The following is a 13,694-nucleotide window of genomic DNA, read 5'->3' as shown; positions in this document are numbered from 1 at the left end:
GAACCCACCTACCTCTCCAGTATAGTAAAAAATATATTTGTAATACGTACGTGAGTATTAAATGAAAAATGTTTTTCCAGTTGAGCAAGCCTAGCACCGAGCCCAGGTTTGACGTTGATTTCGCTTTGTTTTGTGTGAATGGCGTACAAAAAAGACCCTGGCCCTTTCCTCTTCGCCCACTTCTACACTTACCTTGCTTTTCACCAATGAGATTAGTAAATAAGGAGTCGGGTCTGTCAGAGAAATCTAGCACACTTTTTACGAAAACTTCTTTAATGGTCTCGTGCCCATTGATCACCACTGCAAGTTTGGGTCTCATATACAGCCGGTAGATGTCACCATATTGCTTATGCAACCGTCTGAGTGATTTCCGCAAATCTGGATCTGCCGTCAGCTGGACATAGTACACAATTAATTTTACTATATGTTCTCTACATTTGTTTCTCAGTACTGACCTTTCCACTGTGTGACAATCAATGCAAATCATGTTAATCTAAAATACCTTCAAAGATGACTTCACGGTGAAGTTCTTGTCAAAGGTTGACCTGCTCTTTTTTTAGATCAATGACTGTCAACATAACAGCATGTAACCAGAACACGTATTTCACTTCCGGATCATCACCAAGGCCTTATTACTCACTGTGCACTGTCGCCAAAATACATACAGACAACAACACCCTGAGCTCATATTATCAAGAATAAACAGTTACCTTTAAATCCCTACCAAAATGCGTAAATAAAACTCTTCTATCACCACCAAAATGAGAGAGGAAAAAATGTTCTAAAAATAGACTAGAACTACATTCGTGGGTACTGAACTGGAAGTATTAATTGTGATGTAATTCCAGCTCCCACGCGTTCCCTATGAAAGGGATGTGCTGGGGCCCAGGAGGAAGGTTTGCTCCGCCCTGGCGCTTATAAAACCATAGTGTCAATATCCCTAACAATAAAATTCCGACAGAAATCGGATTTCGATACAAGTCATGTTGAGAAGGCTCCATGTATCTTGACTTGATCAACAATCTGCTTCTGGGTTCAGTCTTACGATAGCGAGCAATGTAATTGTGTAGATATATTTTGCCTATCGAATGTGGACTGGACTTTGCATGCCTATAAGGCGAGAGACTGTTTTTTTTTTGTACGCGATTTCAAAGCCACGAAATTAGGTCAGTTTCTAGCGTGAAAGACACTCAAGCATTTAAAACATAAATCACGTCTGGTAGACTATTAGGTACGGCGCGGATATATTTTGCACTCCCTATCTGATCTGTTATCAGATTACCACTGTCCTACGTAAAGACCTGACAGCGCCCGCCCGCTTAGGGATGAAGTTCTGGTGACCTCTTTTTTGAATTATCTAATGGAAATGTAGATTTCGGAAATTTGAAAGTGAATCAAATCGTTCTGCACACGTTGGTGCTCTTCAATGATACTTCTCAGTCTTCCAAACGGAAACATATAAGACTTCACCTGACTGTCTGATACAATTAGCGGCCATGGTAATAACAATGGTCACCAGAACATAACCCTTTAGCATATATATATATATATATATATATATATATATATATATATATATATATATATATATATATATATATATGAATGTTGACAATAAAATGGAAAGCTCCTTATCCAGCAAACTTTGATAGACAGAAACCTAAGGTAACTTGATTATCTGAAAAAGAGTAACATATTCGATGAGAAACATCAATGGACATAAAGAAAAATAACACCACCAGCGAAGAACACCCCCTGCCCAGCCCGCGCCGGGAAGTGGGTGGGGGGTGGGGGCTGGTTCACACACAAACGTACTATCACGTGTTATTGAAATTTGACCATCGTTTTATTCTTATACACATATAATTAAGTATTTGTATATTTTTACGTCTTTTATAATTCAAAGGGTAGGAAATACGTATGATTGTTGTTGATGATGATAGTTTACTATATAGAGAAGTTAACAGTTAGGGATGTGTATGCATGTATCCGAAATCGTTGATATCATTGTTATTGTTATATCACAATTATTATAGAACAAAGCATTCAAACCTTTCATTTGTTCCAGTTTTTAAGTATTTTCCAATGAAATATAATACATTTTAGAACAAATTCCTAGGTTAAAAAATATGATAAGGATTGTCGAAACCGAAATGAACTCTTATGCTATAATATTATATGTGCTGATAAGCGGCACAAATCGCAGCAAGCACTTGGTCATGGCGCCAATGATAACGACCATCTGTCAGAGCTACATTACATGATGATATCACGTGCTTTAAGTTTGCAATTCTGCCACAAAGGTTGCAGTTTGGGCCATTGGTTAGTCTCCATGCCTTTAGTTTTGTTATTGTAGGGAGAACAAAGAGGAAGCTGATTTTCTGGTTGTCTACTCTCCAGATGCCACTCCAAGATCGTTTCCATGCATTCACACTTTCCTTCCCATGATAGTCTCACCCCTGCCGAGAGCTTTGACTTGCCTGTTTTCCTCGTGTGCAAGACGTTGTTCTTTCTGGACCATTGCATTCTTCCCTTTAATGCTTTTTGCATGCCATGTGTGTTTTTTCTTTGCACTTCCCAACTCCATCTTTCCTGTTGTTACTATGTCTCCCATGTCGCTGTGTCTCAGTCTGGATTCTGCCTCTTCAACTTTCATTGCTGCCATCGACTTTCTACCTGTCCATACATCTCATCTGCACTGTCTTTCCACATCATCACCTGCCTGGCGTTAGTCACCTAGAACTCCTATCTCACTGATGATAGTGGTAACTGAAGCTTGCTACAAGTCTGTACTGCTGAAAATCTTTGGCATTCCCATCCATCATTGCAGATATTCATTGAACATTCTTTCGACTACTTCTACGGCCATCAATAGAACTTAGTCTACTAGAAGTTGCCAAAGTATTCTTGGTAGAAGAGGAAACTCGTAACACCAGGCCTTGTACTTCCCTGGTAGTCCACTCTTTTAAATGGCTTCCATCCATTCTTTGGCTTGTTGCTCCATGCCTGCCGCACTATCATACTCTCACTGTTATTCACAGAGTCCTTAAACCACTAACTGAGGCTCTTAATTGATTGCTCAATCAGTGTATATATCATTCCCTCTCATATTCTGAACTTGTATCTATCTTGCATCTTCCTTTCTTCAGGACCAGATTTCTTATATGACTTGAATTTCTCTAAAGTGTTGTGTTATGTATGTATGTATGTATGTATGTATGTATGTATGTATGTATGTATGTATGTATGTATGTATGTATGTATGTATGTATGTATGTATGTATGTATATATGTATGTATGTGTGTGTGTGGTGCGTGTGTGCGTGTATGTATGTATGTATGGTATGTATATATGCATGCATGCATGCATGCGTGCGTGCGTGCGTGCGTGTATGTATGTATGTATGTACGTGTGTGTATGTTTGTATGTATGTATGTATGGTATGTATGTATGTATGTATGTACGTGTGTGTATGTTTGTATGTATGTATGTATGTATGTATGTGTGCGTGCGTGCGTGCGTGCATGCATGCATGCATGTATGTATGTATGTGTATGCATGAATGTATGTATGTACGTGTGTGCGTGCGTGTGTGTGTGTGTTTGTATGTATGTATGGTATGTATATATGCATGCATGCGTGCGTGCGTGCATGTATGTATGTATGTATGTATGTATGTACGTGTGTGTATGTATGTATGCATGTATGTATGTATGCATGCGTGCATGCATGCATGTATGTATGTATGTATGTATGTGTTTGTGTGTGTGTATGTATGTATGTGTGTGTGCGTGTGTGTGTGTTTGTGTGTGTGTATGTATGTATGTATGTATGTATGCATGTATGTGTGTGTGTTTGTACGTATGTATATGTGTGTGCGTGTGTGTGTTTTTGTGTATGTATGTATGTATGTATGTATGTATGTATGTATGTATGTATGTGTGTGTGTGTTTAAGTTTTGTGCCTGATTATAGATTGTAGTGATGGTCTTTAATCAAGATATTACATAGATAATTTTTGTCTATGAGTGTAGATTCTACTTTGAGTTCATAAACTATAAATAAGTTGTTTATTTAGGTTCGCGTTCTATGTAATCGATCTGTGTGCAGTTTGGGATAAATTTCCAGTTGGATGAATAAGTGAAATGGCTTGTGATGCGACATAAGTCAGGTGGGTCGTGTTCCGACAGAAGTCACGTGGGAGGTATAGCGACATACAGTCGTATTTGAGTAGTGAAGATGTGTATAAGGAGGAAGACGAGAAAAAATTAATTCATTCCTAGTTCTTATTTTTAGTACTGTTTTAGTTTATTTTCAGCATGCGAATGTATTTAATGACGTGTTTAGATTTAATTTGAGTGTGTGTGTGTGTGAGAGAGAGAGTTTTCGATTTTTAACGTAGTTTTAAATTTTTTTAAGTCATATCGTTGCGATGTTTGCAGTATCGTAGTTTATAGTGACGTCTAGCACTGGGGCATCATGCCGCAGACATATAGTATGATGTCCCACCCAGTCACATTATCTTGAAACCAGACCGACCAGTCCTAACACTAACCTCTTAACGACGAGTACCAAGCGAGGCAGCTGTTAGTACCATTTTAATAAGTCTTAGGTATGACTCGGCCAGCGAACAAACCCACGGCCTCCCGCATCCGATGCGGACGATCTAACCACTAGGACACCGGAGCGGTCAGTTTTGACTGATTTAATTTGAGAGGAATAATTGATTCAATCTTTATTGGAATTATAAAGGGTTCATATGACTGTTTTGACAGCATTTTTTATGATTATTGTGAATTTATTCAGAGGAGTTAAGGACAATGTCATTGTGATAGACCAGGACTGTTGATACTTCAGGACATTCCAGGATATTGGTACATCAGCACATTCCAGACCTAGAATTGATTCGGAACACTCTATTATTTTGAACTTATAATAACATTTTTGGATTATTTTGGATTTAATACTGTAAGTACCTCTTAAAGTGTTATTTTATCATTCAAATAATTATTTAATCAGTATTAGAAAACTTGTTGGTTTCTCTTCTTTCAGTTACTTAGTTAAAGATCAAAGAGTCGTACGAAGAGATATTAGGTTACTTGCTTCTGTAAGTTAACATTTAAATTACGTTTGTCATAGACTGGGGTCCATATTACGTGTTCTCCCTCCACCCACCGTTGACCGATACCGTTAATTTTATTTATTTGTTACGGGCCCCTGTGGGATAAATTGGCCATATTCCGACACACGTGAACGTTTTTTCCTTATGCCCTTTGGGGAATAGATTCGAAGAACGGCCGCCAAAATCTTGATAGTAATAGTAAAAACAAGAATTTTCAGCAGGCGGGATAAGGAAAATTTGCGTGATCGCAGCTAATCAATAAAGAAAATACTCCGCAAGAATTTCATAGGCTTATTTGGACAAATCAGAATTACATAAAATAATGTGTTAACATATTGTTATATAAGAAATATTGAACTGCACACACTATAAGTAAGGTGTACAGACTATGTGAAAAATGGCAAATACGACAGGGTTGGTCAGGATTAACATTGTTTATTGTGGAGAGAGACTGAAGTATCAATTTGATCATCACATAGATATTTGCTTACAAAAGTTAATACCATGTTTCATTGTGTATGTTCAGTGCCAGTACTTCACACATGAGATGAAATATATCTGCTCTCCAGAACAAGAATTCCTCTGGGTCGCCCCAGATTTTAGGATTGCAAAGCACGGAGTCGATGTCTGGAAGAAGAGTTGTTCCTTTAGGGATGTCAAAGTCCCAAATTTATGTTTTAGCTGCGCACGCGTGAGGAATGCTCGTGGTAGCAACGTTACAGACTCTAAGAATTTACTTGATGAAGACCTTCTTGTAGACCAAATTCCGTGTATCCTGCAAATATGGCAGATGGTCAGTTCCAACGATCTCGTTATTGTCACGAAAAACTCTTGCCTCGGTATCTGTTTTCGCTGCAAGGCACAAAACTGCCCAAGTGATATTGGTGGTTGTAATTTCCATACTGGTGACAAACAAATCCTGTACTGTTTTTTATCAGTTGTTTTTTTTAAACAAAATATATTTGAAAAATAAATAACTTTTTATCACCAGGATGGAGAAGGTTTGGCATGTTTACCTACTATAGATGAAGAAAACCTCTGACTGTTTTTCAAATCGGTTAATAAAATAACGGATAAAAGGTGGTTTGTAAGTTAACCAGATTACTTTATCATTATTACTGAACTCATCACCAGACAATCCGATTCCTAATCTAATCAGCTCATTTATCACTTGCTTTCGTTTGTGATTGGTAGAAGGTCGTCGGTGATGCGTAGACAAATTAAATGTCTGTAATCATAGTTTCCTAGCTGATATATATAATTACTGCCTAGCTGATCATATAGATGACAAGACACGAGAGGAAACTCAACAGCTTCCACCTGAGATGTCTGCGGCGCATTCTGCACATCCAGTGGCAGGACAAAGTACCCAACACATAGGTTCTAGAACGCGCCAACATGAACAGCATATTCTCCATACTCAGCGAGAGGCGCCTTCGCTGGCTCGGCCATGTCAAGAGAATGGACCCAGGTCGCATTCCCAAGGACCTGTTATATGGGGAGTTAGCAGAAGGTGCACGACCAACTGGACGACCACATCTGAGCTACAAAGATGTTTGCAAGAAGGATATGAAGACAGCAAACATCAATGTCAACGACTGGGAGAGCTGTACAAACAACCGTTCCAGCTGGCGTCTAGCTGTCAGGCAGGGAGTTCAAAACGCAGAGGAAAAGAGAAGAATAAAGCAAGCTGAAAAGAGAGCTAAAAAGAAGGATAAGCAAAAGCGTACTTTGGAGCTATGCCATCGTCTCTCGTAGGCGGACGGATGCCAAGATAGATGACAATTATATGTAATTAATGCCTAGCTGATCATATAGATGACAATTATATGTAATTAATTCCTAGCTGATCATCTTACCTATATAGATGATAATAATAGTTGTTTACTTAGGAACCTAATGGAAGTGGTTTTACCTAATTGTAAATGTTTATTCTTCCTGATCATGGTTGTTCTTTATTTCCAGGAGGAAAGTATTTACACAGTCTTCTAGTTTATTCTCGTCAAAGATCTCAAATTTTGTCGATGAGTTTATCTAAAAATAATTATACAAAATTGACATTTCCATGCGTGTCGCAGGAAGGTAAAGAAATAAACTACATCATTTAGTCAATTATTTTCCATGATCTCATCTATTGCTGCCATCATTTTTGCAAACCTTTGATCGTCATGCTTAATTTGTCCTCCAAATATCATAGTACTGCTGACATTTGACACGCTAGCTTGTACTAGATGTTGAATACGGAATGGCTTCTTGTTATTTTTCGCGATCTTGGATAAGATTATGCACACTACTCTCTGGATCTCCCATTCCAGGTTCCTTTTTACAAGTCCAAAATTCTCAAAGTAGTCAAAGTAAATTTTCGATGTTCTTTCCACAACTTTCCTGAGCATGAAACAATGCCGAGATAAAAAAGAACAGAAAATTCTAATTTAACTACATGTTCACACTTTACTGTAAAATCAACGTATTTAGTAATTTTGCTTTAGACCTTGCAACCTTTTCGACAAATAAATTCGTACAAATGCTGGCTATGATATAGAACGTTGAACTCAATCATTAATCGATATGTGAGGTTGTTTACAGTCTGACTTCGATTCGTATCGAAGTGAAACCAATTATAACTGAAGAATGGAATCATCACGCAATTCAGTAATATGGAAGACACGGACCAGAACCAAGATATCCAAATCAAATCCAATAAGTTATGATATCATGTGGCGTTCGATCATTTAGTGGCTATCAAGGCAGTTAATTCCCACCCCAAACATGGCGCATAGTACAAGCGCATCAGCAGAGGAACGACTAAAACGACAAAACCTTCATAACGGTAAAGTACATACAGAAATAAAAAAATTGACCATGACAAAAAATGGCGAACAGTTACCGCAGTAGCTAAATATACATAAGCACAATAAAAATCTGAACTATTATGAATTGTTACACCTGAAAACAGTAAATAAACCAGTTCCTCAGGTGTGATACCCTGCTTTTGTCCCCTGTCCAATATCAGTAAGAAAAACTACCCTATTAAATCAGCACCACTTTTAAGCTCTCGAAAGTAGAAGCTATTCTGTACTTACATGGTTTTCTTTCCGGTTTAACTATATTTCGAGTACAGAACATACGAAAGAAAAAATGACAAATTCTGCGGCATCTAATTTTTAAAGCACACTCGTAGTAAAACGAAATGAAGTCAGTGCTTTGGAAGACTACTTATGCACCAGATGATTGGCCTTTGAGAAGACAAGCGTTATCAAATAGGTACGTTATAAGTATTAAGGGTAGAGAAAGAACTTTGTTAGCAACAACTGGCATCATAGATCATAGAATAATAATTTTTATCCATAGTATTTTGGCAGTTTCATAAGTTCATTCTAAATTACGTTTGTTTACATAGAAAAGCCCATTTCTAGAGGAAAATCATTATTTTGAAGATGAAATCGTGCGTTAAAAAGGTGATTGTGCAATAAATTGAGCGCTCAGCTTTATGGCAACAGTGATAATGAATCTACCTTGTTTTTCACCGATTAGATTACGAAGCAGGAAGTCAGATCTGACAGAAAAGTCTCCTCCTCGTTTGAAAAAAAAGTCTTCTTTGAATGCTTGATACCCACTGATGAATACAGTAAGCGTTGGTCCCATATACAATTGATAGATGTCACCACACTACCTCCGCAGCCGTCTGAGGGATTTCCTCAAATTAGGATCGACCGTGAGTTTCCAAGCATTCCCAATCACTGAGTTGAGGTATATTTCGGAGTGACCTTCACGTGTTATGGTGCAGATGGGCCTATAGTTGTAACAGTGACCTACAGACCTACAAGACCGGTGGCGCCATGAGTTGAACAACGCGTCAGTTAAGCAATATTGATCTTTGTTTACATTACGGATTGTTACTTCAAGACGATTTCAAAAATGTTTACATTACGTTTTGTTAATTCAAGCAAATTCAACGTCTACATTAGGTATAGTACATTCCAGGGAAACTCAACGTCTACATTAGGTATAGTTAATTCAAGAGAAATTCAACGTCTACATTAGGTATAGTAAATTCCAAGGAAACTCAACGGCTACATTAGGTATAGTAAATTCAAGTAAACTCAGCGTCTACATTAGGTATAGTAAATTCAAGTAAACTCAACGTCTACATTAGGTATAGTAAATTCCAGGGAAACTCAACGTCTACATTAGGTATAGTTAATTCAAGAGAAACTCAACGTCTACATTAGGTATAGTTAATTCAAGTAAACTCAACGTCTACATTAGGTATAGTTAATTCAAGTAAACTCAACGTCTACATTAGGTATAGTAAATTCCAGGGAAACTCAACGTCTACATTAGGTATTGTTAATTCAAGTAAATTCAACGTCTACATTAGGTATACAGTAATACCTCGAACATTCGCGAGGTTAGGTTCCAGAACCAGTCGCGGATCAGGAGGAATCGCGAATGTTTGGTACGAGTCACTAAAAATGCCAATAAATGCTTATTTCTAGGGTTTAAACCCTAAATATGACCCAAATCATGCTCCCAAAGCACTTTAATTTCATTTAAAAGTTAGCTTAATACATTACCCTTAAAAAGATAAATAAATGGTTGACGTAAAAATAGAGTACAGTATCGCCTAATGGGCATTTGCCACACTAGCGCATTTACAGTACGGTACATGTATACTAATATTACCCCTATACTAATTCATTGGCTGCCGTTTTCTTTTGCACTCACAGTAAGGTAAAATCAAGTAACGAATGGGACTGTAAACTTAATGACTGACGTTTTCTTTGTCATTGTCAGGAAGGTAAGCTAGGTAAACTTCATATGTCACAGAGGTCATATAACGAAGGTACAATTCAATAAAATAAAGAAAACATGTACGTAAAGGGTTCCAATGAAAATTTCGCGAATCCGTGAATTCGCGAATCCAGAAACGCGAATGCACGAGGTATTACTGTAGTCAATTCCAGGGGACCTCATTAATGTTTCTATTAGATATTTTTAATTCATTAGGACTCCAATAATTCGTTATAGCCGATTGATTAATTGATTCAATGAAATCTTTTGTTTTAGTTCAAGAAATGAGAGAAGCTTGTAAAATTTACCGTACTGGTAGGCAACGAAGTATTCTGTGATTCCTATATATCTCCCCTGTTAGGATCAAACATTAAGTTTAAAATATTTTGGTATCCCGTACACGAAATAGTATTAATTTGTAATGTATAAGCATGCTCAAAATGCTCTTGTACCCCCTACACGATGGTAATAATTTAAATTGTATTCGAAATGCCCTCGAATCATCATTTCACTATTCAAAGTGATAATAAAAATTTCCACCGCAGTATCACTCCAATAAGTCATCTGCGCTGATAAATCGTAGGAACGCTCTGTGTGTGTGTGTGTGTATGTGTTATCTCATGTAAGCCTAAAGAGCAAGACTGTGGCTGACACTCTATTCACACCTTCATTATTGTAGCGGACACAGCGTGTTAGTGTGCATTTGTGCTTTATTCCGAGTCGTTGAAAAGAAATCGTTTGATATGACTTATCAAATGTCTCGGCCTCACGGCCCAATCGTATTCCTACAACATACTGAGTTTTTTCTTCTTCTTCTCAGAACTGAAACATGTAGGTAGATTTGTAATATAAGTACTGAATTGTCTACATTGCAATATAGTCTTTTATATCATAATAATTTTTCTGGTGCAACGATGAGCAATTGTGAATGATGGAATGTTGGGCGTTATTGACAAGTGCTCGTTATATACTTGAAACTAGTAATATCCCGGTTACATTCGTTTTGAGTGACGCCTGACCCGACGAGCATCGTGTTCTAACTTCAGTGAGATTCGACGAATATCGTACTATGAAAAATAAATGTCTGAGTTGCTATGGGCCAGACGTTATCTTTATTCATGTGATATTTTGTATAAACCACGAACATGTTGATATTTTTTTATTTGTAGGTTTCATCTAGTTACTGCTTCTTATAAATTTAGTGATAAATACTATCCTGAAGGAATCGTGTTTTTTGTTTTCGGAAACAAAAGGGTCGATATAAACAATGTAATACTTATTTCACTAACTGTCTGGACTTTATTGTAAAAATCAATTCAACGTTTCCTTAAGGACAACGTTTAAAGTTTAAGACCAAATTAACTGAGAGTTTTCACCAAATGGAAACAAGGTATCAATCCGTATCTTAAAGTTATGAACAAATATTTCATATTTTGATGTGCGTACACGAGAACTTTATAGTAAACAAAAAATCTTTGAAAATGGGGTTTCAAGGTTAATCATGCACAAACTAAAATTCTCATATGCTCCACTATTTGTTTAAATAACTCATTTAGACTAAAAGACTCCAAAAAGGCATTTTAGTAGACGCAAATCAAGTCAGACAAAAGTTTGAGAAATCTAATATCGGCCAGTTTCATGCTGGGTTGGAATTGAGGAGAATTAACAAGTACAGATGGCTTTAAAGAAGGAAAATGTCAATGGATGGGTTTAAGAAAGAACAATATAAACTCGATTACTATTTGTGGAGTTCTCTTTTCTAAATCGCATACTCCATTATATTCGCTACAGATTTTATAAGAGCGAATTCAGAGGCGAAAATTATTCCAAGTATCTCGTATATTCCTAGTATCTGGTATATAAACAGTCGAGAAAACGAGTGCTTAAAGCAAGTTGGGTTTTACATTTCTGAAATATACAGTCACTGGTATTCACCTGTCTAAAAAGAAAGACTGGGAAAATGACGAGTACTGTTTTATGCATAGATTATATGATGTTCCGTGAAACAGAAAACAGTTTCATCTTTGAAGTGAATTGATTAATTGTTTTGAGATATAGAGAAACAGATTTACAAAACATTTGTTGCCCAAAATAAGATTGACAAAATATTTCAAAATTTTCTTCGTGCAAATTAGTGCATAATCATTTATTTTCAAAACTTGCAACGTTCAGTCGAACTAAGAATATGTTCAGAAAAAAATTCTCTAGTTTCAGTTTCTACACTCAAAATGTTTTTAAAAAAAGTCTTTGCAAGATAAGATAACTGGAACAACAAAATTAAGCTCCAAAATACACAAAGACAAAATGAGTTCCCGACGTACAGAAAAACAACAAAACTTGTATCAATTTTTGAAATTTTCTAGTGCAACTGCACTTTTGAAAAGATGAGCTTGAGTTTATTTTGTACAAGTTATGTTTTCCTCAGTATTGCTCGAATTTTGAAAGGTCTCAGCTTATGTGTCACACCAAACACTCCGTCTAGTTCGTTTATGTCCAGCTTTGTACCCTTAGGTGGCAAAAATTCTAACTTCTGGACAAGAGCAGGGATGAAAAGGTTAAGCTCCATTCTAGCCAGGGACTCGCCAACACAGTTCCTCCTACCTGTAAAATAGTTCAGAATATATAGCACACATTATTTACGTTGCAGGACCTAGAAGCAAACACTTCCCTTTGTGTCATACAAAGTACAGTCTCAAGCAATAATGAACAACATTTGGAAGAACGACGTGGTTGAGGATGTTATAAAGAGGCATCGTCGCACGTCACGGATGAATATCCGCTATGTTCCACTTTCATCAGTGACTTCCTGCAATACGAGTTCTGTTGTTTCTTATGAATATGCATACATGCATTAACAACCATTACGAGTCCGAATATAATTGTTTTAAAAGGGTTACCAAACGTGACTTTGCGTTCTGTTGGAATGAGTCAGTAAAGTTTTCTTTTTCAAACACAGTCATTTATTGATCGGTAAAAACATACTTTCTTTGATTTGTAATAACTAACTTGCTATTGTCTTTTTGATGACGTACTTTTGTTTATGTTTAATCAAGAAAAATGAGAAAATCTTGTCGTAGTCAGCCGCTGATAAAAAAGCGTAGCGAAGTTTCGTTTGTGCCATCGACGATAGTGAAATGATAGAAAGACTTGCCTAAATTTTCACAACTTTCGTAAGATTGCTTCTACAAGAAACGAAACATAAAACGAAAAGAAAAGAACGGCTATCCGACTGTCGTCTACACATTGATTACTGTTTATATGTTTCCCTTAACAATCCATTATCAAGTTGCAGGGTCATGCATATATTTCGATTCCATCAAATAAATTCGAAAGTAAATAAGAGAATAAAAATAAATCAACAATATAATGTAATACATCTAATATATGGGCTATTTGTATTTACGTCTCCATTTTATAAATTTATTTTATTTTAGCGATTGATTGTTTGATTATGGGAGTCGATATTATGGAAATATTCCCCAGCCTGAGAAATTAGCCATTGTCTAGGGGCAAAGTCACAGAGTGCAGTGTTGATGATATTTCGTGAGTTCAGGTTAATAACACTCCCCAAAAGAAGGCAATATCCAGCTGTGCCAAAATTACGGAACTATCGGTTTGATCAGCCATGATAGTAAGGTGATGCTGAAGATCATCTTTAACAGACTGAAACCACAAGCAGAAGAAATAATCCCTGAAGAACAGGCCGGGATCAGGAGTGGAAGAAGCACAACATAACAAATATTCAGTCTCAGGGTTCTGTGTGAAAAGTACTCGCAAC

The sequence above is a fragment of the Sinohyriopsis cumingii genome, chromosome 2, assembly GCF_028554795.1.
Source record: "Sinohyriopsis cumingii isolate HCF-2022 chromosome 2, ASM2855479v2, whole genome shotgun sequence".
Lineage (NCBI taxonomy): Eukaryota > Metazoa > Mollusca > Bivalvia > Unionida > Unionidae > Sinohyriopsis > Sinohyriopsis cumingii.
This window is presented reverse-complemented; position numbering follows the sequence as displayed.